Here is a 27,985-nt window from a genome sequence, read left to right as displayed (position 1 = left end):
ACTCTAAAGAAACCAAACATCACTAGAAAAACTATAAACTAGTTCTATTTACCAAAAAATGCATGAGAACGAATGGCACGGAGCGTGTTTGCTCTTTGCCCCTATTTGGGAACCTATAGGACAATATCTAGGGGTCTCTAATAACTACTCCCCAACAATTCATAACTCACACGGATGTTTTCTAGAGGTATCATCACTCAAGATAATAATATTGTGGCGGTATGGAATACCAGCGACAACATATTATAAAGAGAGAAAGCTCTAGACGAGGTTTCACTATTATCAAGCAAGTCGGAGACCTAGCATGATGATAGATTCACCTCCACTCCTCAAATTCCCATGAACCCGGGTATAGGGCCCTTTTTTACTCAAACCCGTGGGTGCTTAGAATGCAGTGTAAAGAATGCGAAATAGACAACAGTTATTTACATTTTACACAGTTCAACAAAAGCACACACAAGGTTTCACAAATCCACAATTCCTTAAAATAGGCCTAACTCACAATGGTCCCCAGTGGAGTCGCCAACTGTCGCAACGTGCCCTTCGCGGGCGAGCGAGGGCGAGGCTCACGGGTGTGCTTCCCAAAGGAGGAAACATGCGCGGAGTCGCCACCAACGTTTATTTGTGGAAAACGTCGGGAAAATCGAAGGAAACCGGTCAAAAAGAAAATTCTAAGTTCTGGAGTTGTATTTACGCTTGAGGAAGGTATTAGCACCTCTCACGTTTGTCTCGAAGGACAACAGCCTATTTTTTAGAATTGTGGAAATCGTGTTACCTTAACTTTATTTCTTTTTATTTTTTGAGGTCGACAAAAGCGGGGATTTTGCTCCTACGTACCCTCCTTTGGAGAGGAAATCAGACCTACATAGTTCTTTCTTATGCGTGAATCAAGCGATTCTTTTTTACTTGAGGGGTGATCATTTTAAGGCGTTGGACCTTAAAAATGATCCATTTACTTGGTAAGAGACTGAAATGATAAAATTTCAAAAACCTATTTTTGTGGACGAGTTTGACTAGGCGAGTTGATTTTAGCCTTAGTTTCACTTTAGTTATTAGTCAATTCAATTAAGAATGAGAAATCCCAAAGAGAAAAAACGTCCGATTGATTTTTTCGCTTTTATTTTACTAAAAGGTATTTTTTGATTATTATATTATTATTTTACCTCTTTTTTTGATTTCCAACGTGGTTACGGCACGACCGAACGGTCGGAATTCAATTTAACCGAAATTAACGGATAATACAATTCAAACGATCGGTGTAAATTTAATTTATTTTTAGATTAAGCGAGAGATGACTTAAATAAATGGCTTAAGCACGTCAAAAGGGGGTATAAAAAGTAAATGAAAACAAGAATAAAAATACATGAAACAAAATGTGGACCACCACGGGTACATAGAATGAATTGAAAAGCTTGGTTTGAGGTACTTACCCGTTGAAGACTGAAGAAAACGAAGAACGAACGATAAATGTTGAAGAACGGTCGAGAATCTTCGCGTAATTACTCACGGAAACGTTACGGAAGCGCCTCAGCTTGGATTTTCTTCACGGAAATAATTTTCCTCAGCAATTTCGAGAGAGGGAGAAGTGCCAAGAAGGCTGAACCCTTTTCTTCTTCACTCCTCCCCCTATTTATAGCAAAATAGGGGAGGAGCTTGCCACCCAGCTCGCCCAGGCGAGCAAGGTTGCTTCCTCCAGAAGCAACAGCCTTCTGGAGGAAGGATCTGGAAGGCCCAAGTGGGCCTTGGGCAGATTGCTATTTGTACCCCCTTTTTTACTAAATGCACCCCCCTTCTATTTTTTTGGTAATTCTTTTTCTGTAACGTTACGAAACTTCACGAATTTCGTAACGATACTTATTTTTCTTCCGCAAGGTTACAAATCCTTACGGATTATATATTTACTCTTTTTTATCTTTCGAATAAGTTACGGTCACTTTCGGATTGCGCAAAAACATCTCTTTTCGATTTCCGCCACATTACGGAATTTCACGGATTGCGCAAGCCTGCTTCCTTTTGATTTCTGGCACGTCTCGGGACTTCACATATTGTGCAACAAAGGACGCCAAGTGTCTCGAAGCAGCCAATCAAAGGTCGTATATCATCAAATAATAATCCCCGGACGAAATTAGGGTATGACAGCTCCACTATGGTGATTGTGCTTGTAGAGACACTCTCCTCGACAAGAAAGTATGAGAGAAGAGGAAAGGGAAAAAATAAATAAAAGAGGGGCAAAACTAGAATAGAAGGGAAAAATTAAGTTTTGCATGGTGTTAAACAAGTTTGGGTTGCACACGCTAGAACCCATCATAGATTCAACTATATCTTGAATAGGTTGTTGACCATTGTTAACACTGAAAGAATGGGAAATTTCAACACTAGCTTCTCCATTATTGTAGTTACCAACCTCACCCTCTCCCAAAGCAAGAATCTAATATGAAGATACTTTTTTTTCCACTCTGATTGGTATCTTTTGATCCACTTTGCAAATGTATATTTTGAGTTAATTTCAAGATTTTGCAATATTTCCATTATCAAGAAGACTTAATATTTATCATTATAATTTTAGTTCTACACAAAGAACAACAATTTCTCCTCCAAAAGGTTTATTCAAGTTATTGTCAACATTGAAACACATAATGTTTCTCAATGTTCTATCAAGGGTTTCAAATGCAAATCTATTGACCATAGGTGCTTCATCCCATATGATCAATGTAGCATGTTGAAATTTTTTTGCTTCTAGACTTTCCTAATAGAACAACAAGAATCCTCATTCACTATTAACAATATTGCAAACTAAGAATGAATAGTTTTGCCACAAAGAAGCAAAAGATGAATAATACCACTTGAAGCAATATTCAACACATTTTTTTTCTCAAATCATAATTTATACGATAGTGTTTTTCATAAGAAGGTCTTATCAGTACCTCCATATCCATAAACAAAAAAGAATCTACCTTGTTTCAAACTAGATCCCTGAATTACATGATCATACATAGCCTTCTAATCTACATTAAGCATAAAAATATGTTCATCAACTAACGCTTTCATTTCGTTGACATCAAAATTAAGCTCATTGAACAATAGCATATTACCATATTAATTAATTTCATCACCAATTGAAAATGAAATTGTTTCAAATTCTTTGAGAGATCTCCCATTAAATATCATTAACTTAATCTCCAATAAACAAAGTGTTTCTAGTGTATCATCTTGAATAATGAGATCTACAAAAAAAATAGTTTTACTAATTCTATTAGATTAAAAGCATAAGTAGAATTTAAAACTCTCGAATTTAAACAACTTCTTTATTAGAATCAAGAAACTTAACACATAACAGAATCAATCATGTCTTTTGCGTCTAACCATAACAAAATATACGCATGACATAATCCTCTCTTTTGAAATTCAATAAAATACATGCCTAAGTACTAAAAAGAAACATTACAAATTAAAAAAAATAAAATTTATGAAAAAAGTAAACAAATATAACTAAATAAACATTACCTGCAATCTCATTTCCAAAGAATTCACTCTTAAAATCTTCAATGATCTTTTGCAATTTTATATGAAACAATCTACATAATATATTAGGTCAATCAAATGCATTTAATCCTTTTAAATCAACATATCTATTGATTTTAGCAATGATGAATCAAGTAGTATGTTAAAGGGGGTTGTTTTTTCTTTCTTTCATTGTAATAGTTTAAATATCTAACTTCTAATAAATAATATTTTTTAAAAAAAAAATATTTACTATTTATACATATAAAATTGATTTTTTATTTTATTTTAAATGATAATAACCTTAACCATTATTATAATAACTAGCAAAAACACAGGCATTGCCTCACTTGTGTGTCTGCATTTTTATTTTGCCATCGTGTTTTTTCGCTAATAAAGAAATGAGAAATTTTTTAAAATTTCAAATATATTAAAAAGTCCTTGCTAGGACATGTCTTTTAATGAGGATTCTCCGATGGATGAGGAGGACCCCGTCACGGAGCTGGAGTTTATGGATAAGGATTCTTCAAAGGATTCCATTGAGGAGTCTTGCTAGGAGGTCTCTTACATCTAACCATACTTCTTTTTGTGGATACAACTGACTTAGGCTTGAGTATAGGTGACTGCTATGAGTTTTAGGTTTTTGTCCTTATGTTTATTTTGGGATGGGTAGACCTAGATTCAGACCTTTTGTACTTAATCAGTTATTACTTACTTACATTACATTACATTTCTGATTATTGTGGGGTTGTATATGTTTTTTATTGGTTTCATCGAGATGCATTGTGTTTTGCTACTGTTTATGACACATGACATTTATTTGTCTATATTTAGTCACTATGGTGGTTTGCATATTTATCATTACTTATTATTATTTGAGCATGTATGATTTATTTACGTTTCTATTTTACTCGTTAACTTGAGGTTTTAACATGTTAAGTGGTTAGTACATCTTATTAAGCATGTTTTGAAGATTAAATGATGGTTTTATGAAATTGGAATGAAAATTTTTTATTTCCGTAAAACAATTTCTCTATCTTTTCTAATTTTGAGTTAACATTAATGAGAATTGAGGATTATCTTTTCATTAAGTAAATCAACGGGTTATTTTGAAAGACTATATTAAGGGTGTTACAACATTGATATAAAAATTGTATACATTAAAATTAAATATAAATATCTAACCAATTTTCAATATAAAAAACCAATAATTATACAAAAAAATCACTCAAATGGATTTGTCCTAGTATGAATATTCGTGCTAAATATCAATATGGATTAAGGAAAAATAAATAGAATATATAATAATTTTACAAAATATATAACTTTTATACTTTCAAATTTTAAAAAAATTAAAGATATTTTGATATAGAAAGAAATTCAAATATCATTTATATAAAAGATGTTAAGAGCTCTAAACATCAAATAATCAATAATTATAGTAAAAAATCATCACAATAGATTTGTCCTAGCATGATTACCAGTGTAATAGGTGGGTATGATATGAATTAACATAACATAACTTATATATATATATATATATATATATATATATATATATATATATAGTGGTAATATTTTATATTTTCAAATTGAAAAACTGAAGGATTTGTTTTGATATAAAGAATATAAACATCACTCATATAAAAGTTGTATGCATTAAAATCACATGTAAATATATAAAAGTCTCTTAACATAAAAAAATGATTAAATTAAAATCACTCAAATGAACTATTCCCAGAATAGATACCATTGCGACAAATGAATATAAGTATTGATTAATGCAACATAAATATAATAAATAATAGTATAAAAGAATATAATTTTTATACTTTTAAATTAAAGCATAAAGCCTCTAAAAAAATTAAAAAATAAAGGATATTTTTGTTAAGTCTGACTGTGTCTATGCCACATTGGATTGTACCAAAAAATTAAATCCATAAGGTTTTGATGTTAACAAAGTATAAATTTCATGTACTAACCCTTCATGCTTAAGCTACAAGTTCATACATCTCTATGAGATACAAGCGGAACAAAAGTAACATTCATAGGTTCAGTAAACAACTCGTGTGATAACATACCAAAGGGAAGATTTAATTTGTCTTGTCTTGAAACTCTTAATTCCTTTTCTCTTATGTTGTTAACATTTCTTTTAATTTGTACGTTGAAAGTCGGCTCTGAGCACTATGCGACACTGACAGATTGTGCTTCTCTGAAGATATGTTGCAAAAAGTGTGTGTGGTCCTCACTCTCTCTCTTTGCACAATAGTGGCTGTTAAGTCTGGCTGCATCTAAGTCACATTGGATTGTACCAAACAATTAAATCCCTAAGGTTTTGAAGTTAACGAAGTATAAATTTTATGTATTAACCTCTCATGCTTAAGCTATAGGTTCATATTTATCTATATGAGATACAAGCAGAAAAGCATGAACATAAAGGTTCTAGACAATAGAAAAAGTATCAGTCATTAGAAGATACTACTTTTGCGTCCAACCCTAAGAAGGCAAGTACTTTTGCATTTGGCTTGCAATACAAAAGCATGGAATAGTTTCTCAATCCTCAAGAACCAAAAGCAATCACAAGAAAGTAATGTCCATAGGCTTAGTAAGAAACTTGTGTCATATCGCTCAAAAGGGAAGATTTAAATTGTCATGTCTTGACATTCTTAATTCCTTTTGTCTTTTACTATTAATGTTTCCTTTGATTCATATGATAGCTCTGAGCACTAGGCGACATTGGAAAATTATACTTCTCTAAAGATATGTTGCAAAAAGTGTTTGTGGACCCTAGTTTCTCTCTCTCCACATAATAACGACCTTGTGTCAAGTGTCAAGGCTATTAGACAGCGACTAGCTGGGATCTCTGAACGGATCAAAGCTTTGAAGTCTATATAAAACTTAAAGATATTCGTGTTAAGGTTGTCAAATCACAATATAATATTTTGAGACAAAACAAACAAGTGTTGTAACATTGCCAATCCATTGGATGAAAGAAACATGAGCGAATTAAACGAATCTTAGCATTGCCAAGTTAGCGAGTTTCATTATATTTGAGCTTACTGTGTAAACACTCTTTGAGTGATTAGAATACATTTTTATTCAAACATTTATTGTTTGTCAAACCCAGGTGTGGCTTAGTGACAGAATATTTGGGTCTTGATCTCATGGGGGATTAAGTGTAGTGCCAAGAGTGGCCTAGAGAATACTCTTTGTAGCTAGAAGTGACATAGAGAATACTTGGTTGTAATCAAGGATTTGATTAGTGGAACCCTTCAAGGTTTGAAGTAGAGCTGGACATAGCCCAAGAGTTGGGATGAACTGGTATAAAGGCTTTGTCTTTTCATTACTGCTTCTATATAACTAGTTCTTTTCTTTAAGTCACTTATATACTATCATATCCAAGTTTTGTGTACTGATTTTATAAACACAAAGTAATTTTGAACCCCTTGGATGAAACCTTTAATCCATTGATATTTGTTGGAGAAAATATTTTAATAGTTTTCGAAAGATTAAGTTTTTATCCTTCACACTATTCAACCCCCCTTCTAGTGTGCTTCAGGTACTTCAGTTGGTATCAGAGCTTGGCCTTTAGGTTGAACTCTTAAATGAGTAGAGGAAAGAAAACTCTCGAAATAATGGAAGAAGGATATGTTGTGAACAAGCCCTCTATGTTTAAGTCCATATTTCTTCTCAACTCTTGAGCAAGAAATGTTATCCTGTGTGCTTTATCTCAAGAAGAGTATCCCAAATTTTATAGCTTCAGAAGCGCCAAACAAATGTGGGACACCTTAGCCATTACCTACGAAGGGTCCTAGGTAAAACATAACAAGTTAAGCCTTCCAACACATAAGTATGAACTCTTGAGTATGGAAAATGGAGAAGATATCCAAACCATGTTTGGATGCTTCTAAACAATTATGAATGAGTTTCTCTTTCTAGGTAGACATTATGGTAATTATGATCACATTGATAAAATCATACGAAGTTTATCTAGAATGTAAAGACCACAGGTTACAACATTAAGAGCCATCAAGAATCTTGATTCAATAACTCTTGAAGAGCTCATCAGAATCCTTTAAGTCCATGGGCATGAGCTTTCTCAAGATGAGGGAATAAAGAAAGGGAAATCTCTAGCCCTTACGATTCAAAGACCAAAATGCAACTCTACATCCAAAGATTCATCCTCCAAAGCCTTTGCCATGAATGATGCTTTAGAAGAAGAATCTGATGGTGATGACTCTAATGAAGAAGATGATGAACTGAGTGTGATCACAAGAAAGATCCAAAAGATGTGGAGAAATAAGAACTCCTCCAGGTTCAATGAATTGTCCAAAAGATCCTTCCACAAGAAAGAGAAAATTCCAATCATTTGCTATGAGTGCAAGAACCCAGGGCACTTGAAGTTGAAATATCCTGACCTTGAAAAGCAACAGATAAGAAGATGTAATTCTTCAAGTCCAAAAAGAAGAGCCTCCTGAGCACTTGGGATGACTTAGACGATCCCTCATTTGATGAGGACAGTGAGGAACAAGCCAAACTATGTCTAATGGCTGATGTGTCCACCAGCAAAGTAGACCTAACACTGGACACAAGTTCAGATGATGAGGACTCTCAACTAGATGATACTGTCAACTCTGATGGTGAAGAGGTAATATTCGAATCCAAAGAATAATTAATTAATGGATACAATCAACTTCTATCTACCTTTGCTTGCGTTTCTAAAGCTTATATAAAGATAAATAAACATTTTCAACATTTTGAAAGAGAGCATGAAGATCTCAAGAAAGCTCATCAAGTTCACTTAGTTGATTGTTTTCCTAGAAACCACTTCGCTTGGTAGTGTACAAGATGCCTTTGTTTGTGAGGAAGTCAGGGAACTACAAGATGAAAAGGTATTCAGTGGACTCAAAACTCTCCTTAAGGATTTTCAAGACTTGGAAGATAGGGTAAAATCCTTAGCCACAACTCTTGAAGATTTAGAAGAAGGGCACAAGGAAATGCTTATACAAAAACTCTTACTTAAAAAAGAATGCACCCTTGCTAATAATGAACTTGATCAACTAAAAAAGAACTCAAATCTCTGGATGGAATGTTAGCATTACAAAATGATGTCTTTTGATTTTAACTGTAAGCTTAAGGGATGTGAGGTCTTGAAGGAATCACCTCTTGAGATTGTAAAACTTTATAAGGAGATAGAAACCTTGAAAGATAAACTAGGAAAATTTGTTGGTTGTCATGAAGCCTTTAACAAAATTATAAAGGTGCAAAGGCACCCCAAAGACAAATTCGACCATGGTTTCAAGGGAAAAAAGATTGTATATGGTGAAGAAGTCATCGTTTGCTATTTCTATGGAAAAGTGGGTCATGAAAGTCATAAGTGCAAGGACCTCCTTAAAAAGGGAAACCCATCAAGGGGTCCATGCAGCGCTTACTAGCACCCACATGCTAACAAGGAAAAAAGACCCAAAAAGATTTGGGTACCTAATAGAAAAATAATTCTTGTTGTAGATCTCCTTGATAACATGAAAGAAACACCAGCCATGGTACTTGGATAGTGTGTGCTCACGACACATGACAAGCGAAAAGTCTATGTTTCATTCCCTAAGCCTTATATTTGGTGGGGTGGTCACTTTCAGATGGAATCAGAAAGGTCTGATAACTGGCGTAGGTAAAGTATGTATTCCTTCCTATCCTCCTATAGATAATGTTTTGCTTCTTAAAGGGTTGAAGCATAATATGCTAAGCATAAGTCAATTATGTGATTGTGGATACAATGTCACCTTTAACAAGGATATGTGTATCATCCATAACAAGGATAACTCTTCACTTTTTTCAACTAAGAGACAAGGAAATCTGTATAACATTAAACTTGGTGATTTGTCAAGATAAAAAAGTGTTGTGCCTACTCTCGATCAAAGAGCATCACTGGGTATGGCATAAGAAGCTTGGTCCTGCAAGCTTAAGGTTAATCTCATAGCTTCAAAAGCATAACCTCTTAAGAGGACTTCCAAAGTTGTCATATCAAGATGATTCTCTTTGTGAAGCTTTCCAGAAAAGGAAACAAGTAAAAAGTTCTTTTAAAGCCAAAAATATTGTTTCCACTTCTAGGCTGTTAGAGCACCTACACCTTGACCTGTTTGGTCCAACCAAAATTGCATCCTTCTCTGGACGTAGATATGGTTTTGTCATAATGGATGATCACACCATATGGACATGGGTCATGTTCCTAACCCACAAGGATGAGTCTTTTGATACCTTTTATATATTTTGTAAAAAGATTAAAAATGAAAATGTATATGTATCTCTTTAATCAAAAGTGATCACAAGGAAGAATTTGAAAACGATCTTTTTGAAAAATTCTATGAAGAGAATGGTATTCATAATAATTTTTCTACTCCAAGAACATCACAATAGAATGGAGTTGTTGAGAGGAAAAATGGATCTCTTCAGGAAATGGCAAGAACAATGCTTAACGACTACTTAACTCTGAAACACTTATGGGCTGAAGCAGCAATCACTGCTTATTATTTACAGAACATAATTTATATAAGGTCAATCTTAAAAAAGACTTCCTATGAATTGTGGGAGGGACATAAGCCCAACATTTCTGACTTTCACCCATTTGGATGCCAGTGTTTCATCTTCAACACCAAGGATAACCTTGGAAAGTTTGACTCAAAATGTGATTTTGGAATATTGGATACTTTGAATCATCCAAGGCATATAGAGTGTACAAATCAAAAACCTTGACTATGGAAGAGGCAATTCATGTAAGATTTAATGACAACAAGCTTGACATTACAATGTCAGAGCTGGATGAGTCTTTTGCAGAGATGAAAATAGAAAATATCGTGAAATCTGCTGCTGTGTCCAATCAAGACAAACACGCGTTCAAATCACTAGTGGAAAATTAACCTAAAGAAATCAAAGAACCAACTAGACATTTGTTGAGGAAACAATATCCAAAGTCCTAGATCATTGGTGATCCTAAGGACAAAGTCCAGATAAGGAACTCTCTCAAGCATACAACATTACTCTTAGAGATTAAGCCAAAACACATAGGTGATGCTATGTTTGATGGTTAAAGCAATGCAAGAAGAGCTAAACCAATTTCAGAAGAATGATGTTTGGAAGCTTGTAGAATTCCTCAAAGGCAAATATGTTGGAGCAAAGTGGGTGTTCAAAAACAAGTTGGAAAAAACAGGTAAGGTTATGGGGAACAATGCTAGGCTTGTTGCCAAAGGCTACTCGCAACAGGATGGTGTAGATTATATCAACCCTTGCTCTTGATGCTCTTCTATAGGCAATACACCTTTTACTATCCTTTGTTGCCCATCATGGTATGATGTTGTATCAAATGGATGTAAAAAGTGTGTTCCTTAATTTTATTATTAAGGAAGAAGTCTATGTGGCACAACCCCTTGGGTTTGAGAGTTCTATCTACCTTCATCATGTTTTCAAACTTAATAAAGCCTTGTATGATTTAAAACAAGCTCCTCGAGCTTGGTATGAAAAGTTAAGTTCCTTTTTAACTGAAAATGGTTTTATATGAGGGAAGGTAGATACTAGTCTATTTCACAAAGATTATGGAAATCAATTCCTAATCGTCCATATATATGTGACAATATCATATTCGGTGCTACTAATGACTTCCTGTGTGAGGATTTTTCCAAGCTTATGTAGGAAGAGTTCAAAATGAGTATGATGGGAGAATTGAAGTTCTTCCTTGGACTTTAAATCAAGCAAGCGGACGAAGGAATATGCATACATCAAACCATGTAGTGAAAAAACTTCTGAAGAAGTTCAAGGTGGACGATGCAAAGCATATGAAAACCCCCATGCATCCAACCATTGTACTTGGACTGGATGATGAATCAACGAAGGTGGATGAAAATACATGCAGAGGAAATATGATATCTCTTTTGCATCTCACTGCGTCCAGCCTTAACATTATGTTCAGTGTATGTCTCTATGTTAGATTCCAAAAGGAACCAAGGAAAATTCATTTATATGATGTTAAACGCATATTTAGATATTTGATTGAAACTTCTAACCTTGGTCTTTGCTTTAAGAGAGAAATCGAATACAGATTGCTTGGTTACTGCGACATGAATTTCATTGGAGATAGAGTAGAACAAAAAAGAACTAGTAGAGGTTGTCAGTTCATTGGTGGATATTTAGTCTCCTAGACAAGCAAGAAACAAGGAACAATAAATCTATCAACAAAAGAGGCAGAGTATATATCAACTACAAGTTGTTTTTCTCAACTCTTGTGGATCAAACATCATCTCAAGAATTACAACTTGTTTTAGAGTAACATTCCTATCCTTTATAATAATACTGCTACCATAGATCTTTCTAAAAATCTCATCATGGATTCACGTGCCAAACACATAAGGGATCATGTTTAGAAGGGTACTATGGAATTATAGTTTGTATCCACAAAAGATCAACTTGCTGATTTGTTTACAAAACTCCTTGCTGAGGATAGGTTAATTTCATTAAGAGAAAAGCTTAGTATGTTCCCTGTGGAATGAATTTTCAAATCTACGTGGAAGTTCACAACACACCACTAAGCGTCCAAAGAACCTATTGCTCAATGAGCTTAGTAAGTACATATGCATTATACATATGCATCCATCATATGGACTATGACCACTAGATGCAAGCTTAATGAAACACAATATTTTAAGTGTTTTTATGCTGAGTCACTTAAAGTGGGTCAAATATTTTTTTTTATAAAAAAAAAACCCACTTTGTTTCAACAAACCCCCTCGTTTTCTCTCTTTTTACCCAAAACACTTAACCGTCACCATCATAAATCACCTTGACCTTTCACTATCAACCTTCTGCAAACTCTCTGCATTCTCTCCCCCTCATAAACCTTTGCTTCCAAAACCTTCTCCTTCCTTCAGAAACTTCCAGAAATAGTAGTAATGGCCAAGAAATAGAACCCAACCCAAACCATCCAAGTTGAACTAGACTTCAAGAACAATCCACCATCTGCTTCATTCGACGAAGGTGAGGCTCTACAAATTGCCAGACCTGCACCAGTGACCATCATTGTTGTAGAAGTTTCATTGAAAGACAAAGAGCCCAATGTTCACATTGAACATTTCTTCGACATTGAGTCATTGGAGAATGATGGCTACATGATCAATGCACACCTCATGTTGTGCGGCATCCACCACTTCTTCGAGGACCCAAAGGTAGTGGTGCCTGAACTCATTTGAGAATTTTGGAGGACAACGAAGGTCTACTGCAATAAGGTCATTGGCAGATATTTTGCTAGCCAAGTTCTTTTAATTTCTGTGAAGTTGTCTATAGATACCATTACTCAAACCATTGGTTGTGAGCATAAAGGAACCAAGTTCATGAACAGTTGGGGCAATGAAATTGAAGAACATATTGGGCACTCTCTATGGGGACCCAACTAGGCAAACATGCCAAGGAAGTATGGGACATCCACAAACAAGGCTCCAAAGACTTTCTGTCTAATGCCCACTAGTTAATCCTATACCATCTGATGGAGGGCACTCCCTTTGACTTTCCCCAAATTATCTTCAATTGCTTTGCAACTTAAGTGATGAAGGATAAAAGTATTGGGAAGGACATCTACCGTGGCGTCATTTTGATCAATGTCTTTGAGGCTTATGGAGTGATAAGGAAGTTATTGTATGAGACTCCTGAAGAAGTACAAGACATAATCTATTTTTATGGCGTATTCTTGCTTAAGCAAAAGGCCTTTAGTCAAGAGAACATCTCCAAGATGAGGCTGGCTGATGATGGCTCTTTCCAGCAGACTCCTCGGGATGATTCCATTTTTTCTGAACTTGATTTGAAGTTTGGACTCAATACTGTGCAAGATGACTAGTTGGACGTAGTATGAAAATCTATTACTGAAGAAGAAGCAGTGGATGTAGACGTAGCTACTTCTCAAGCTAAGAAGAGAAGTAATAAGATGATGGACACATCATCATCCAAGGCGGCCCCTGCACCACACCGTCCACCTCCCATTCTGGTTGCTCCCAAGGCAATAGGTGCAATGGCCTATATATTAAGAAGGGCAACACCTAAGAAGCAACAACTATCATCCACTGCAGAATGCTTACTGGAGCTCAGTGAGATTGATGATGAAGATGGCTTGATGATTTGGAAACATCCACAGTTAGTCAACAGTAAGTCAACACATTGACCTATCTTCTGGTGATTTCTTGCCATCGCTCCTATGTCCAAAGCATATTCAACTATTCACTCCCACATCACATAGTTTGTTTCCTTGGTTTATGGCCATCAAGCTTTTCCTTGACTATGGACAACGTCTTCAATGTTGGGATGATCATGATGTAGTGTGGTCTAACTGACCAGTGGCCCAGTTATCCCCTTGGAGTTGATATTCACCCAGTTACAATAATCAAGTTCATGCCCGATAGAATAGCTCTAAGGTTTCCTCTTTTGGACATCACAAAAAAAAACAAATGGAATGTGCCTTCCCATACCAACCCAATGCCTTCATTTAGTCCAAAAGAGACTTTTGCCCTGCATCCAATTCCCTATGATTGGGGTAAGTACTTCACTTGGGATGCTGCAATAAAGACAATCACTCTGAAGCTAGATGCTGAGTTCGATCAAAATGATGCCATGCTCTTTTACTTTAAAGACATGTATGAAAACTCATGTATCGCGTCCACATCAGAGTACAATAAGGAAAGACATATCCGATCATATATGCGTGGTGCAAATCATGCATCCAATAGAGATCTACAGATTCAATGATTGGTAGATGTGCTTCTTAAGGCAAGAAGGAGATTGCAAGTTTTATAAGCACCTTATTAATGACATCCCTCCTATTCGCACTCGTTACATTTTTATCTTGTACTGACATCCTGAGGCTGCGATGTGAAGAGCTATTGTTACTGCTTGGGCAAGACATCTTGAACTCAAAGACTGTTCATCCTCTCCTGATTAGAATCCTTGGGTTCCAGGTCAAGGAATGACTGCAAATTAAAAAGGAAACAGGATAAGCTCAACCATCAGCTCATGGAGATGCAAAAAAAGGTTGAGGCAAAGCAACAACAGGAGAAGCTAGAATCTAAGGAGTTGTTCAAAAACATACATGCTCATCTTGTACCTTAGGTCAATGAGTTAAACCCTCGCTTACTTAAGTCATTTCCCAACTCATAGTTGAAGATGCCTTTGCAACAGTCAACACTTCTAGTACTCCATGAGAAATAACTCCTTTGACCACCTTACTCCAATGGGTGTGTTTGAAGAATGGATTCAAGAAATGTTGCACCTTCAACAGGCCAACCTGTAAGAAACCATGGAAAAAAGGTTCCTTGCTGAAGGCATGGAGATCAATTTGCTGATCAAAAACACACTGGAAGCTTCACTCAAATCCTTCAATGATTATGTTCTGTTTAATGTGAATATGTTTATGCAACAAAGGTTGCCTCCGACCATCCAACCACCTCCACCACCTCCAACTACAATTTTTGCATCTACCTCCAATAAAAATCTTATTCATGTGCCTCTGCCTTAACCAAAGTCACCACCATCCAACCCTTCACCTCCATCCGCTGCAAGTTGATTCTCACTTCCTTTTTCTCTTCAAACCCAAGTCTTTTGATAATGACAAATGGGGAGAAAGTAGAATAGGAATATTAATTTCTTAACACACTTGTACTTATACGCTTTTTAATAAAATAAGTGTTCTGGTTGTCACAAATGTGTGTCTTTCATATTTTACACATATATGCTTTGATACTATGTATGCTCTAATTAATACATATTCTCTGATATTTGCATAAGGTAATGAACTCAATGAGAGTTTTATTTATCCTCATATAATTGCTCAATTATGCAATATCTACTCTGATTATGTTTTTGAAAGATATCTTTATACTTTGATAATTAACAAGTTTGTTGAATGTCAAAGATATTTTCTTAAGAGACAAACAAGAGTAAGCAATGTGTGACAGTACATCCTAAACTGCTGTGATTCTTGTTAGTCGATGAATACGACTTACTTTTGTGTAAGAAATCTATGAAAATTGTATCTAACTCCTCCCATTTATGATTATTTTGTAGTGTTGTAATTACTTTTTTGTTAAATATAGGTAATAAGTACTTAGTACTCCTATTTTGTGTATTTAATAATCATTTCCTTTCAATTTCAGGTTAATTAGACAAGTTTGTGAAGTGCTGATTTTTAGCTTCTCGCTAAGCCTATCTCCCGGCTTAGCGAGCCATCCGCTGAGCGCACCACTCTTGCGGCTGAGCGCACCACTCCTGCGGCTGAGCGCGAGGAAGAATCTAGAAGAAGGATGAGCTGGACACACGCACTAAGCAAGGGCTCATCCCGCTAAGCGCACCGCTTGCATGCATCCGCTAAGCGAGAAGATGCGCGCTAAGCCAAAATTCACTTATGTGCGCTAAGCGGGCCAGAGTTGCGCTAAGTGCGCAAGCACCAATGATGCCACCTATTTAAGTCTGAAATCAAAAATGGAGAGGAGAGTTTGGGCTTTTCCTTGAGCTTCTGCATGTTTAGAGATTTCTAGAGATAGAAAGGTCCAAGTTCCAGAGAGTTTTGAGAGCTTTTGTTGTGTGAAGACTGGTAGAGAATTGAGCTTGAAGAGGAAGCCATCCTGAGAGCATGAGATGAGTTTGTGAGTGATTGTGAGGTTCTAGAGGTAGAGGAGACATCCCCACTACTTGTATTTCTTCAATCCTTCATTTGTCTCTTCTCTTTGTTGTAAAGGAAGCTTCCCAGATGTGGAGAGCTAAATCCTCTGCTGGTTCTTCCTTGTAGGTACTTGATGTAAATACCTTTATATCTATTGAATGATGTTTTATGTGTTCTCTGTGCTATCAGTACGTCATTTTAGTATGCTTTTTCCTTGATCACGTAGATGCATGCTTTGTTAGGATCATTTAATAGTGGGAACTGGTCTGATTCTTAGAACTTGATAGGACAGGGCTAATTTATTGTATTTGTTGGATCAAGTGGCCTCGGAATAATTAAGAAGGGGGGTTGAATTAATTATGAATGTGTCTTGACAAATTAAAAATCTATCCTTCTTAATGTTACTAGATTCAATTAGGCTTTTACTACTAAGTTAAGAAAGTAAAGAACAAAAATAGAAGCTTAACCAAAAGTAAAAGCGATAATTAAAAGTACACATCAGAAATTAAAGAGTGTAGGGAAGAAGAAGACAAAAACAATATTTATACTGGTTCGGCCACAAACCGTGCCTACATCTAGTCCCCAAGCAACTTGCGGTTCTTGAGATTTCTTTCAACCTTGTAAAATCCTTTACAAGCCAAAGATCCACAAGGGATGTACTCTCCCTTGTTCTCTTTGAATAACCAAGTGGATGTACCCTCCACTTGAACTGATCCACAAGAGATGTACCCTCTCTTGTTCTCAGTATAACAATCCCCAAGTAGATGTACCCTCTACTTGTACCACAAAGGATGTACCCTCCAATGTGTTGGGACAAAGAATTCTCAGGCGGTTAGTCCTTTGAATCTTTGTAAAGGGGAAACAAAAGATATCTCAGGCGGTTAGTCCTTTGAAATCTTTTGCTTAAGGGAAAGGGAAGAATCAAAAGAATTCTCAGGCGATTAGTCCTTTGAATCTTTTGTAAGGGAGAAGAGAGACACAAAAGAATTTAGGCGGTTAGTCCTTCATTCTTTTGGCAAAGGGAGAAGAGAATGAAAAAGATGAATAGCACAAGTTTTTGATCAAAGAACTTTTCTTGGAAGAGAAAGTGTTGAACAGAAAATTTTATTAAGATGAAGAGAAATGAATTAGAAAGTTCTGTTGAAAGTGTTGAAAGAGATGAAAGAAGATATTGAGAGATGTTGAAAGATTGATTCAAGGATGTTGAAAGAAGATGATGTAAAAGATAGATGATTCAAAGATGATTGATAGATAGATGATTCAAAGATGATTGATAATTAGATGATTATGAAATTCATGCCATGGTCACATATTTATAATCTCTTGATGACTCAAGTCAAAGTTTGTGACTTTTGACAATTTCTTTAAAACTAACCACTTAAAAAGTTGTGACTTTTGAAAAAATCTTCAGAAATAAGTCACTTGAAGAATTGTGACTTTTGGAAATGTATTTTTCAATATCAGTCACTGGTAGTCGATTAGCATTAAGGTGCAATCGATTACACATCAACAGATGTGACTCTTCATTTTAAATTTTGAAAATTAAAACGTTTAGAAGCTTAGGTAATCGATTACAAGTATTGTGTAATCGATTACACAAGTTTAAAATGATTTGAAAATATTTAAACACAAGTTGTAACTCTTGAAATTTGAAATCTTAACGTTTTAAAACATTGGTAATCGATTACATGATTATGGTAATCGATTACAGCTTTGTAAATCAGTTTTGAAAACAATACTGGCTACTAGTAATCGATTACCAGAGAGTAAAACTCTTTGGTAAAAGATTTTGTGAAAAATTCTTGTGCTACTCAATGTTTTGAAAAACTTTTTTAGTACTTATCTTGATTGAGTCTTCTCTTGAGTCTTGAAACTTGATTGAATCTTGAAACTTGATTATTCTTGAAGCTTTTTGACTCTTGATTCTTTGGAACTTGATTAACTCTTGATTCTTTGGCATCATCAAAATAATCTTGGAAGTCATTGCTTCCACAATATTATCACAAGGGATCGGGGTACGGTAACCTAGTTGTTTGTATGTTTGTCTTAATGCGGTTCTGGTCAAGTTTAGTTCAACAAGAAACATCTGAGGACAATGCTTAATCAGGATTAGGCTAGACTATCACGAGGGATCGAGGTTTAGCATTTTAGGAGACACCATAGAACACATGAGCATTGTTAAGTAGAGAATATCCTTATAACACCAAGCACCTAATAGGATGACCAACATGTTGTCTACTTGTCTTTACACATCATTACTCTCATGATTTTCCTTTTTAATAGTTAGTTTACATACCTATTCATAGTCCACACATATCTTTTCATACAAGACACCTATTCACTGAATATAGCTTTACCAAGTAACATAAGATCCCCGAGAGTTCAATACTCGGTTCTTACCATTTTATACTACTTGCGTAATCCGGTGCACTTGCCGGGTTCGAACATGTTTTTGGTGCCGTTGTCGGGGAACTTCTTTCTATTTGGAAAGTTAGTTCAGTCCTAGGTGTCTATTCTTGATTCTTTGATTAATTGTGAATATTTGCTTTCGATTCATATTTGTTTTCTTCTTGAATTGGATAACCGTTGTTTCTGTTAGTGTTTTGTATGCATAGATCTCCCACGGGTAATTTAGTTCCTCTGGACTTGGAGATTGAAGCTACGTTAAGAAGGAACAAAGTCAAGAGGAGAAGAAAATTATTGCAAGACATGACAATAGCTTCCATTCTAGAGGAAGAAGCTCATTTTTCTGATTCTACATCATCTGACTCACCATCATCAAGGGAATCCATGACATATTTACCAGAAGTCGTTATCATGGCTGATGAACACCAGCAAAGGGTAACCCTTGAGGACTACTCAAGCAGTTCAGTACCACAATTCTTTACCAGCATCGCACGTCCGAAAGTCCAAGCTCACAATATAAACTACCCTCATTCTTTAATTCATTTAATACAGGGGAGCTTATTCCAAGGATTACCAAATAAGGACCTCTATGCACATTTGGCAACATTCATTGAAATCTGTAACACTGTAAAGATTGCAGGCGTGCTAGATGAAACCATTAGACTCAGCCTATTTTCATTTTCCTTGGTAGGAAAAGCCAAGAGGTGGCTCCATTCATTTAAGGGTAACAGTCTCAAGACCTGGGAAGAAGTTGTTGAGAAATTTCTAAAGAAATACTTCCCCGAGTCAAAGACAGTGGAAGGGAAAGCTACAATTTCATCATTTCATCAGTTCCCTGATGAATCCTTAATTGAAGCATTGGAGAGGTTTAGAGGTTTGTTAAGAAAGAGCCCCACCCATGGACACTTTGAGCTAACCCAGCTTAACGTATTCATAGATGGGCTAAGGCCGCAATCTAAGCAGCTGTTAGATGCTTCTGCAGGGGGGAAAATAAAAAGGAAAACCCCTGAAGAAGCAACAGAGTTGATTGAAAACATGTCTGCCAGTGATCATGCCATTCTACGTGATAGAGTGCATCAACCCACTAAGAAGAGTTTACTAGAGTTATCATCACAAGACGCTGTGTTGGCACAAAATAAGTTGCTCTCTAGGAAACTTGAGATCTTGACAGAAACCCTGAGTATGTTGCCAACTAACTTGTCTAATGGTCAACCTTTACAGCCTTTTGTTTTGTAGGTTACAGGTTGTACCATATGTGGTGGTACTCATGAATCCGGCCTTTGCATTCCTTTTGAAGATCAAATGCAATAGGTTAGCTGCATGGGGAATCAATAAAGGCAAGGATACAATCAAGGTTGATTCTCAGGTTTCCAGCAGGGTCCTTACAACCAACAAGAACAGTGGAGATCACACATTGGTAATCAATTCAATAAAGACCAGGGTGGACCTTCTAATAGGCCGCCTCAACAAGGGCCTAACATTTTTCAGAGGACAACCAAACTAGAGGAGACTCTAACTCAATTCATGCAGGTGACCATGTCAAATCACAAAAGCACTGAGTCAACATTGAAGAACCTTGAGATCCAGGTGGGCCAATTAGCCAAACAATTAGCTGAAAACTCATTCAATAGCTTTGGGGCGAACACAGAAAAAGAATCCCAAAGAGGAATGTAATGCTGTGATGACTGTAGAAGCAAAGATTTTGACTTTGATATTTTGATGATGCCATATGAACATGCGCTTCTCAAGTTAAGATCAAGACAAAAATCCGAGAGATTCAAGATACATCATCATGAAGATCTCTAGTGATTTAGGAGGGAATTCCAATTTGAAAAAACAAGAGGTTTGGCCAATAAATTTAAGCTAAAATGTCTTTTTCAAGAGATTTACTCTCTGGTAATAGATTACCAGAGGATGTAATCAATTACCAGTGGCCAAAATGATTTATAACAGTCATTACAAATTTGAATTTAAATTTTACACTGTGTAATCGATTATACATGAATAGTAATTGATTACCAGCAGTTACTGAACGTTTTGATTCAAATTTTAAAGCCTGTAATCGATAACACAAGTCTTGTAATCGATTACCAGAGGAGATTTTTAGAAAATTATTTCCAAGGGTCACATCTGTTTAAATGATATTTTACATGGCCATCAAAGGCCTATTTATATGTGATTTGGAACACGAATTTGGTTAGAGTTTTTCAGAACAAAAAGGTCTTATCCTCTCAAAAAGAAAAATCATTTTATCCTCTTAAAAATTCCTTGGCCAATACACTTGCAATTCAATAAGGAATTATTTGAGTGCTCAAATTGTTCAATCTATCTCTTTCAAGAGAGATTTCTTCTTCTCTTCATCTTATTTCTAAAAAGGGATTAAGAGACCGAGGGTCTCTTGTTGTAAAGAAATCTAAACACAAAGGAAGGGTTGTCCTTGTGTGGTTCAGAACTTGTAAAGGACTTTTGCAAGATAGTGGAACTCTCAAGCGGGTTGCTTGGGGACTGGACGTAGGCACAAGGGTGTGGCCAAACCAGTATAAATCTGAGTTTGCAATCTTTCTTCCCTTAAACTCTTTTATTGTTTATTGTTTATTGCTTATTGTTTCTATTCAGTAAGATTAATTTGCATAATTATTTAGGAGTTCATTTTTGAAAGAAATCTTGGGATTTGGGTTAAAATCAAAATAGAATTTTTAATTTAGAAAAGATTGTGATATCTTAATTCAATGCCCCCCTTCTTAAGATATCTGAGGCCACTTGTCTAACAAGTGGTATCAGAGCTTCATTCTTGTATAAAGTTTAGAAGCTTCAAGAATAATGGCCTCAGCAAACTTCTTATTCCCATAAGGAAATTCAATAAATAGGCCTCCTATCTTTAATGGAGAGGGTTACCACTACTGGAAAACCCGAATGCAAATTTTAATAGAGGCAATAGACTTAAACATTTGGGAAGCCATAGAAGTTGGACCTTATGTACCCACCATAGTGGCTGGAAATACAACAATAGAGAAACCTAGAGAAGAGTGGTTTAAAGATGAAAGAAGATTAGTGCAATACAATTTAAAGGCTAAAAACATCATTATTTCTGCCCTAGGAATGGATGAATACTTTAGGGTTTCAAATTGTAAGAGTGCTAAGGATATGTGGGACACTCTACAAGTTACACATGAGTGAACAACTGATGTCAAACAATCTAGGATAAATACTTTAACTCATGAGTATGAATTATTTAGGATGAAGACAAATGAAAGTATGCAAGACATGCAGAAAAGATTCACACATATAGTTAATCATCTTGCATCATTAGGAAGAATTTTTCCAAACGAGGATCTCATAAATAAAGTGTTAAGATGTCTAAGTAGAGAGTGGCAACCAAAAGTAATAGCCATCACAAAATCTAGAGATTTGTCTATTATGTCTCTTGCTACACTATTTGGAAAATTACAAGAACATGAGATGGAGTTGCAAAGACTAAATTAACATGAAGAAAATGGTAAGAAGAAGAAGGGAATTGCTCTTAAAGCCTCATCTTCAATCAAAGAGGAAAGTGACATAGAAGATTCAATTGACTTAGATGAAGATGAAGATCTTAGCCTCTTTGTCAAAAGATTCAACAAATTTATTAGAATGAGAGGAAGTCAAAGAAGACAAAACTTCAAACCTAAAAGAAGAACTGAAGAGTCATCTCAAATCCCAAAATGCTTTGAGTGCAATCAACCCGGACATCTGAGGGCTGATTGTCCAATCTTTAAGAGAAAGATAGAGAAGTCTGAAAAGAAGACTATTGGAGATAAGAAGGCAAATAGGGCCTATATCACATGGGATGATAACGACTTAGAATCGTCTGATGATTCTGAAAAAGAAATGATTAATCTATGTCTAATGGGCAAAAATCATGAAAGCAAAGAAGAGGTAACATCTTCTAACAAATCTATTTCTTTTGATGAGTTACAAGATGCATTTGCTGAATTACGTAGTGAATCAATTAAACTAGCAAAACTTGTTTCTTCATCTAAGAAAACAATTTCAGATTTAGAGAAAGAAATTTCAAAATTAAACAAAGAAATAGATATTCTTAAAACTGAAGTTTCAATCTCTAAATCTAGTGATAAAGTTCATGTTTCTACTATGACTAATGAAAAAGTAAATTCATGTAAATGTTGTAGCAAATATGTAGAAGAAATTAAAAATTTGAAAAACTCACTTGCAAAATTTTCTATTGGCAAGAATAACCTAGATGTCATATTAGTGTAAATCATGAAGAGAATGTAAATCATGAAGATTTTGATGATGTCAAAAAGATCAAGCCTTGGATAAATGCTTGTCATCATCAAAAAGGGGGAGAATGTAAATCATGCAGGTTTTGATGATATAAAAAAAAGAATTTGCTTGACAAACGGGGAGAATGTAAATCATGCATGCTTTGATGATGTCGAGAAGAAATCACATGTTTGTCATCATCAAAAAGGGGGAGAATGTGAATGTATGTATACATGATTTTGATGATGTCAAAGAAGAATCTAACAAGGCTGCTTCAAATGATAAGCATTTGCTTCAAGAATAATTCAAGATTGCTTCAACAAACAAAGCCTTGTTTCAAGATTCACTAAAGACCAAGCCTTGCCTTAAAGCAAAGTGCTTTCAAGACATGCAAGGCTCTGGTAATCGATTACTAGGAAGTGTAATCGATTATCAGAAGATAAGGTTGAGAAATAGCTGTTGAAAAAGGTTTTGAATTTGAATTTTCAACATGTAATCGATTACTATATGTCTGTAATAGATTACCAGCAACGAAACTTTGGAAATTCAAATTCAAAAGTCATAACCCTTCAAATTATAACTGTGTAATCGATTACACAAACATTGTAATCGATTATTAGTGGAAAGCAATGAAGATCCTCCAATAGAAGTCAAAGCAAATAATGATCTTCCAAGAGAGTGGAAAGCTTCAAGAGATCATCCCCTTGACAACATTCCTGGTGACATCTCAAAAGGGGTAACAACTAGACATTCTCTTAAAGATTTATGCAATAATATGACTTTTGTGTCTATGATTGAACCTAAAAATATAAATGAAGCCATAATAGATGATCATTGGATAGTTGCTATGCAAGAAGAACTAAATCAGTTTGAGAGAAACAATGTGTGGGAACTAGTAGAGAAACCTGAAAACTACCCCATCATAGGAACAAAATGGGTATTTAGGAATAAATTAGATGAACATGGCATAATCATTAGAAATAAGGCTAGATTAGTTGCAAAAGGATATAATCAAGAAGAAGGTATAGATTATGAAGAAACATATGTTCCAGTTGCAAGATTAGAAGCCATTAGAATGCTTTTAGCTTATGCATCCATAATGAATTTTAAGCTTTATCATATGGATGTTAAAAGTGCTTTTCTAAATGGCTTAATTCAAGAAGAAGTATATGTTGAACAACCTCCAGGTTTTGAAATGTCAGATAAGCTAAATCATGTTTATAGATTGAAAAAGGCTTTATATGGTTTGAAACAAGCCCCTAGGGCATGGTATGAGCGTCTGAGTAAGTTCCTTTTAGAAAAGGATTTCTCTAGAGGAAAAGTAGATACTACTCTTTTCATAAAGAGAAAATTACATGATATTTTATTGGTTAAAGTTTATGTTGACGATATTATTTTTGGATCTACTAATGAATTATTGTGCAAGGAATTCTCTCATGACATGCAAAGTGAATTTGAAATGTCAATGATGGGAGAACTTAATTTCTTTCTTGGATTACAAATTAAACAAACCAAGGATGGAATTTTTGTCAATCAATCCAAGTACTACAAAGAGTTAATTCAAAGATTCGACATGGAAAATGCGAAGCACATGGCTACACCAATGAGCACTGCTTGTTATTTAGATAAAGATGAAACCGGTCAGTCAATAGATGTTAAGCAATATCGAGGTATGATCAGATCCCTTCTTTATTTATCTGCTAGCAGACCTGATATAATGTTTAGTGTGTGTATGTGTGCTAGATTTCAATCAAATCCCAAACAATAACACCATAGTGCCGTTAAAAGAATCATAAGATATTTATTAGTTACTATGAATATAGGTTTATGGTATCCTAGAAATTCCACATGCACCTTAATAGGATACTCTGATTTAGACTTTGCTGGTTTTAAAACAGATAGAAAGAGCACAAGTGGAACTTGTCAATTCATTGGGTCTGCTCTTGTCTCTTGGCATAGTAAGAAACAAAACAGTGTTGCTTTATCCACTGCAGAAGCGGAATATATTTCTGCCGGCAGTTGTTGTGCACAGATTTTATGGATGAAGCAACAACTCTCTGATTATGGAATCCTTCTTGACCATATACCCATTAAGTGTGATAATACAAGTGCAATCAATCTCTCAAAAAATCCAGTTCAACACTCTATAACCAAGCATATAGGCATTAGGCATCATTTTCTAAGAGATCATGTTCTAAAGGGAGATTGTGTGCTAGAATTTGTTAATACAAAGAATCAACTTGCTGATATCTTTACAAAACCTCTCCCCAAAGAAACATTCTTTGCCATTAGAAAAGAATTAGGTCTCTTAGATGTTAGTGATTTGGATAAATAAGGATTGATTGATTGAAACATCTATGCTTAATGATTGATTGTTTGTGTTAAGTATGTTATTTTGCTTGATTTTTCTTAACTACTAGAAATTCTTGTTATTATGTTTGATTGATGTATTATTGTGTGATTGATGCTTGATTGATTGAATTAAATATGTATGAGTGTTGATGATTGATATAGTTAGATGTTTTTAGCATAGACATAGATAATTTTTAGAGGAACAAGCCTAGTTAGTGTTTTGGTAATCGATTACCATTATGTGTAATCAATTACACAAGAATAGATAGCCTGTAATCGATTACAACATCATGTAATCGATTACCAGAAGGCTGAGTGCTCTTGTAATCGATTACCAAACCTTGTAATTGATTACATAACGTCATCTTCTATAAATACTCACGCAAACCAGTCGCGCTGCGCAACCACACTCCTCTCGACGTGCCTCTTTTCCCTAATCTTCAAACCTTCATATCTCCCTCAATTCTTAACCAAATCACATCCCACAAAGCCCAATCTTCATCATTTTCACTCCTCTTTCGATTCCACCGATTGAAATTCGTTAAAACTTCATCAAATGGTAGAATCATCGAAGAAGTGAAAGGGAACGTCCTCCATCACCACTGCTGCTGGCCATCGCCACCACGGACCATCTGAAGCACCCACAACACCAATTCCTCCTTCCTTGTCATCTCCATGATCATCTACTCTATTTTCTTCAGATGATCAACGTCTACGGTACAATTCTCTATTTTCTTCTAGGATCATCTTAGACCCTAAGTACCTAGACATAGATTTCTTTAATTATGAGGCATTTGACTGTTATCAAGTGTTTCAAAACTCTGGATTAGTTGATTTTATGTCCTTAAAATTGCCTTACTATCCTGAACTAGTTAGAGTCTTTGACAGTAATTTAAAAATTCAGGATGGTATTATTCGTTCTGAGGTGCACGGTATGTCTATGATCATTGATCAATCTCTGTTCTTTTCATTAACTAAATTACCCAGTCAAGGTGCACCTTTTGAGGGCACCATTGTTGATGACTGGAAGTTTGGCTATTCTAGTCATGATGCTCGCCGTATGGTTTGTAATGACCAGGCTGATATGACCGGTAGATTGCTGGCCGGATCATTAACCTTTGATTGTCGCATCATACACTATATTATCGTTAGAATTTTGCTTCCCCATTCTTCTAATCTGGCTCAAGCCTCTAAGGAGGACTTGATTTTGATGTGGGCTTTCCTTACCGGTCGTTAGATCGATTGGGCTCACTTGGTTAGGTACCAAATGCATAAGGCATTACGGGCCAATGCACCTCTTTCGTATCCTCAATTGGTCACCCTTTTTCTCCGTCATTTTCAAATTCCACTTGATAATGAACCTTTTGTTCAAGTCAAGAGATCTTTTGCTATAGGTGATGGTGCAGTAACTTCATTTGGTAACCGTAAGGATCGTGATGGAAAATGGCTGAAGAAGGGCGCGTTACCTCCACAAGATGAGCGTACTCCTTCTCCTCCTCCTCAACGAGATGATTCCTCAACCCTTATGAATGAAGTTCTTTCGGAATTAAGGGGTCTCCGCACCTATGTTGGTGAATGATTTGATTCCTTGGATGGTCGCTTTGAAGGCATGGATACTCGCATCACCCAACTTGAAGAGGACGTGGGTTATCTTTGTCGGTGCTTCGTCCTTCCACCGCCTTCTTAGTTTTAGATTATTATTATCGTTTATTATAAGCCGTGTATTTGGCTATGCTTTTTAAGTTATCATTTTCTGAACTTTTATTATCTTTCGGTATTTGGCACTTAGTATTTTATGATTGTATTATATTTGGTTGGATTATATTTGGCTTTGACTTATGAATGATTATGTGTAATTTATTTATATTTTTTCTTCCATCTTGTGTTGGTTACCACGTACTTTGGCTTTTTGATGTTGCCAAAGGGGGAGAGAAACGGCGTGGTTTAGAAGCTTAGAAATCAAGTGATCATTAAATCCAAAACAGAGGGGGAGTATGAAATGAGTGAACATAACATCATATCTTGCATATACATTGCTTGTATCTTGATTTCAGGAATTAAATTGTCATCATCAAAAAGAGGGAGATTGTAGAAGCAAAGATTTTGACTTTGATGTTTTGATGATGCCATATGATCATGATGTTTTGATGCCATATGAACATGCACTTCTCAAGTTAAGATCAAGACAAAAATCTAAGAGATTCAAGATACATCATCAAGAATATCTCTAGTGATTTAGGAGGGAATTCCAAATTGAAAAAACAAAAGGTTTGGCCAAAAAATTTAAGCTAAAATGTCTTTTTCAAGAGATTTACTCTCTGATAATCGATTACCAAAGGCCAAAATGATTTATAACAGTCATTACAAATTTGAATTTAAATTTTACACTGTGTAATCGATTATACATGAATGGTAATCGATTACCAGCAGTTACTGAACGTTTTGATTCAAATTTTAAAGCCTGTAATCGATTACACAAGCCTTGTAATTGATTACCAGAGGAGATTTTCAGAAAATTATTTCCAAGGGTCACATCTGTTTAAATGATTTTTTACATGGCCATCAAAGGTCTATTTATATGGGACTTGGAACACGAATTTGGTTAGAGTTTTTTAGAACAAAAAGGTCTTATCCTCTCAAATAGAAAAATCATCTTATCCTCTTAAAAATTCCTTGGCCAATACACTTGCAATTCAATAAGGAATTATTTGAGTGCTCAAATTGTTCAATCTATCTCTTTCAAGAGAGATTTCTTCTTCTCTTCATCTTATTTCTAAA

This window comes from Glycine max, chromosome 12, assembly GCF_000004515.6.
Source record: "Glycine max cultivar Williams 82 chromosome 12, Glycine_max_v4.0, whole genome shotgun sequence".
Taxonomy (NCBI): Eukaryota; Viridiplantae; Streptophyta; class Magnoliopsida; order Fabales; family Fabaceae; genus Glycine; species Glycine max.
Note: the sequence above shows the minus strand (reverse complement) of the source record.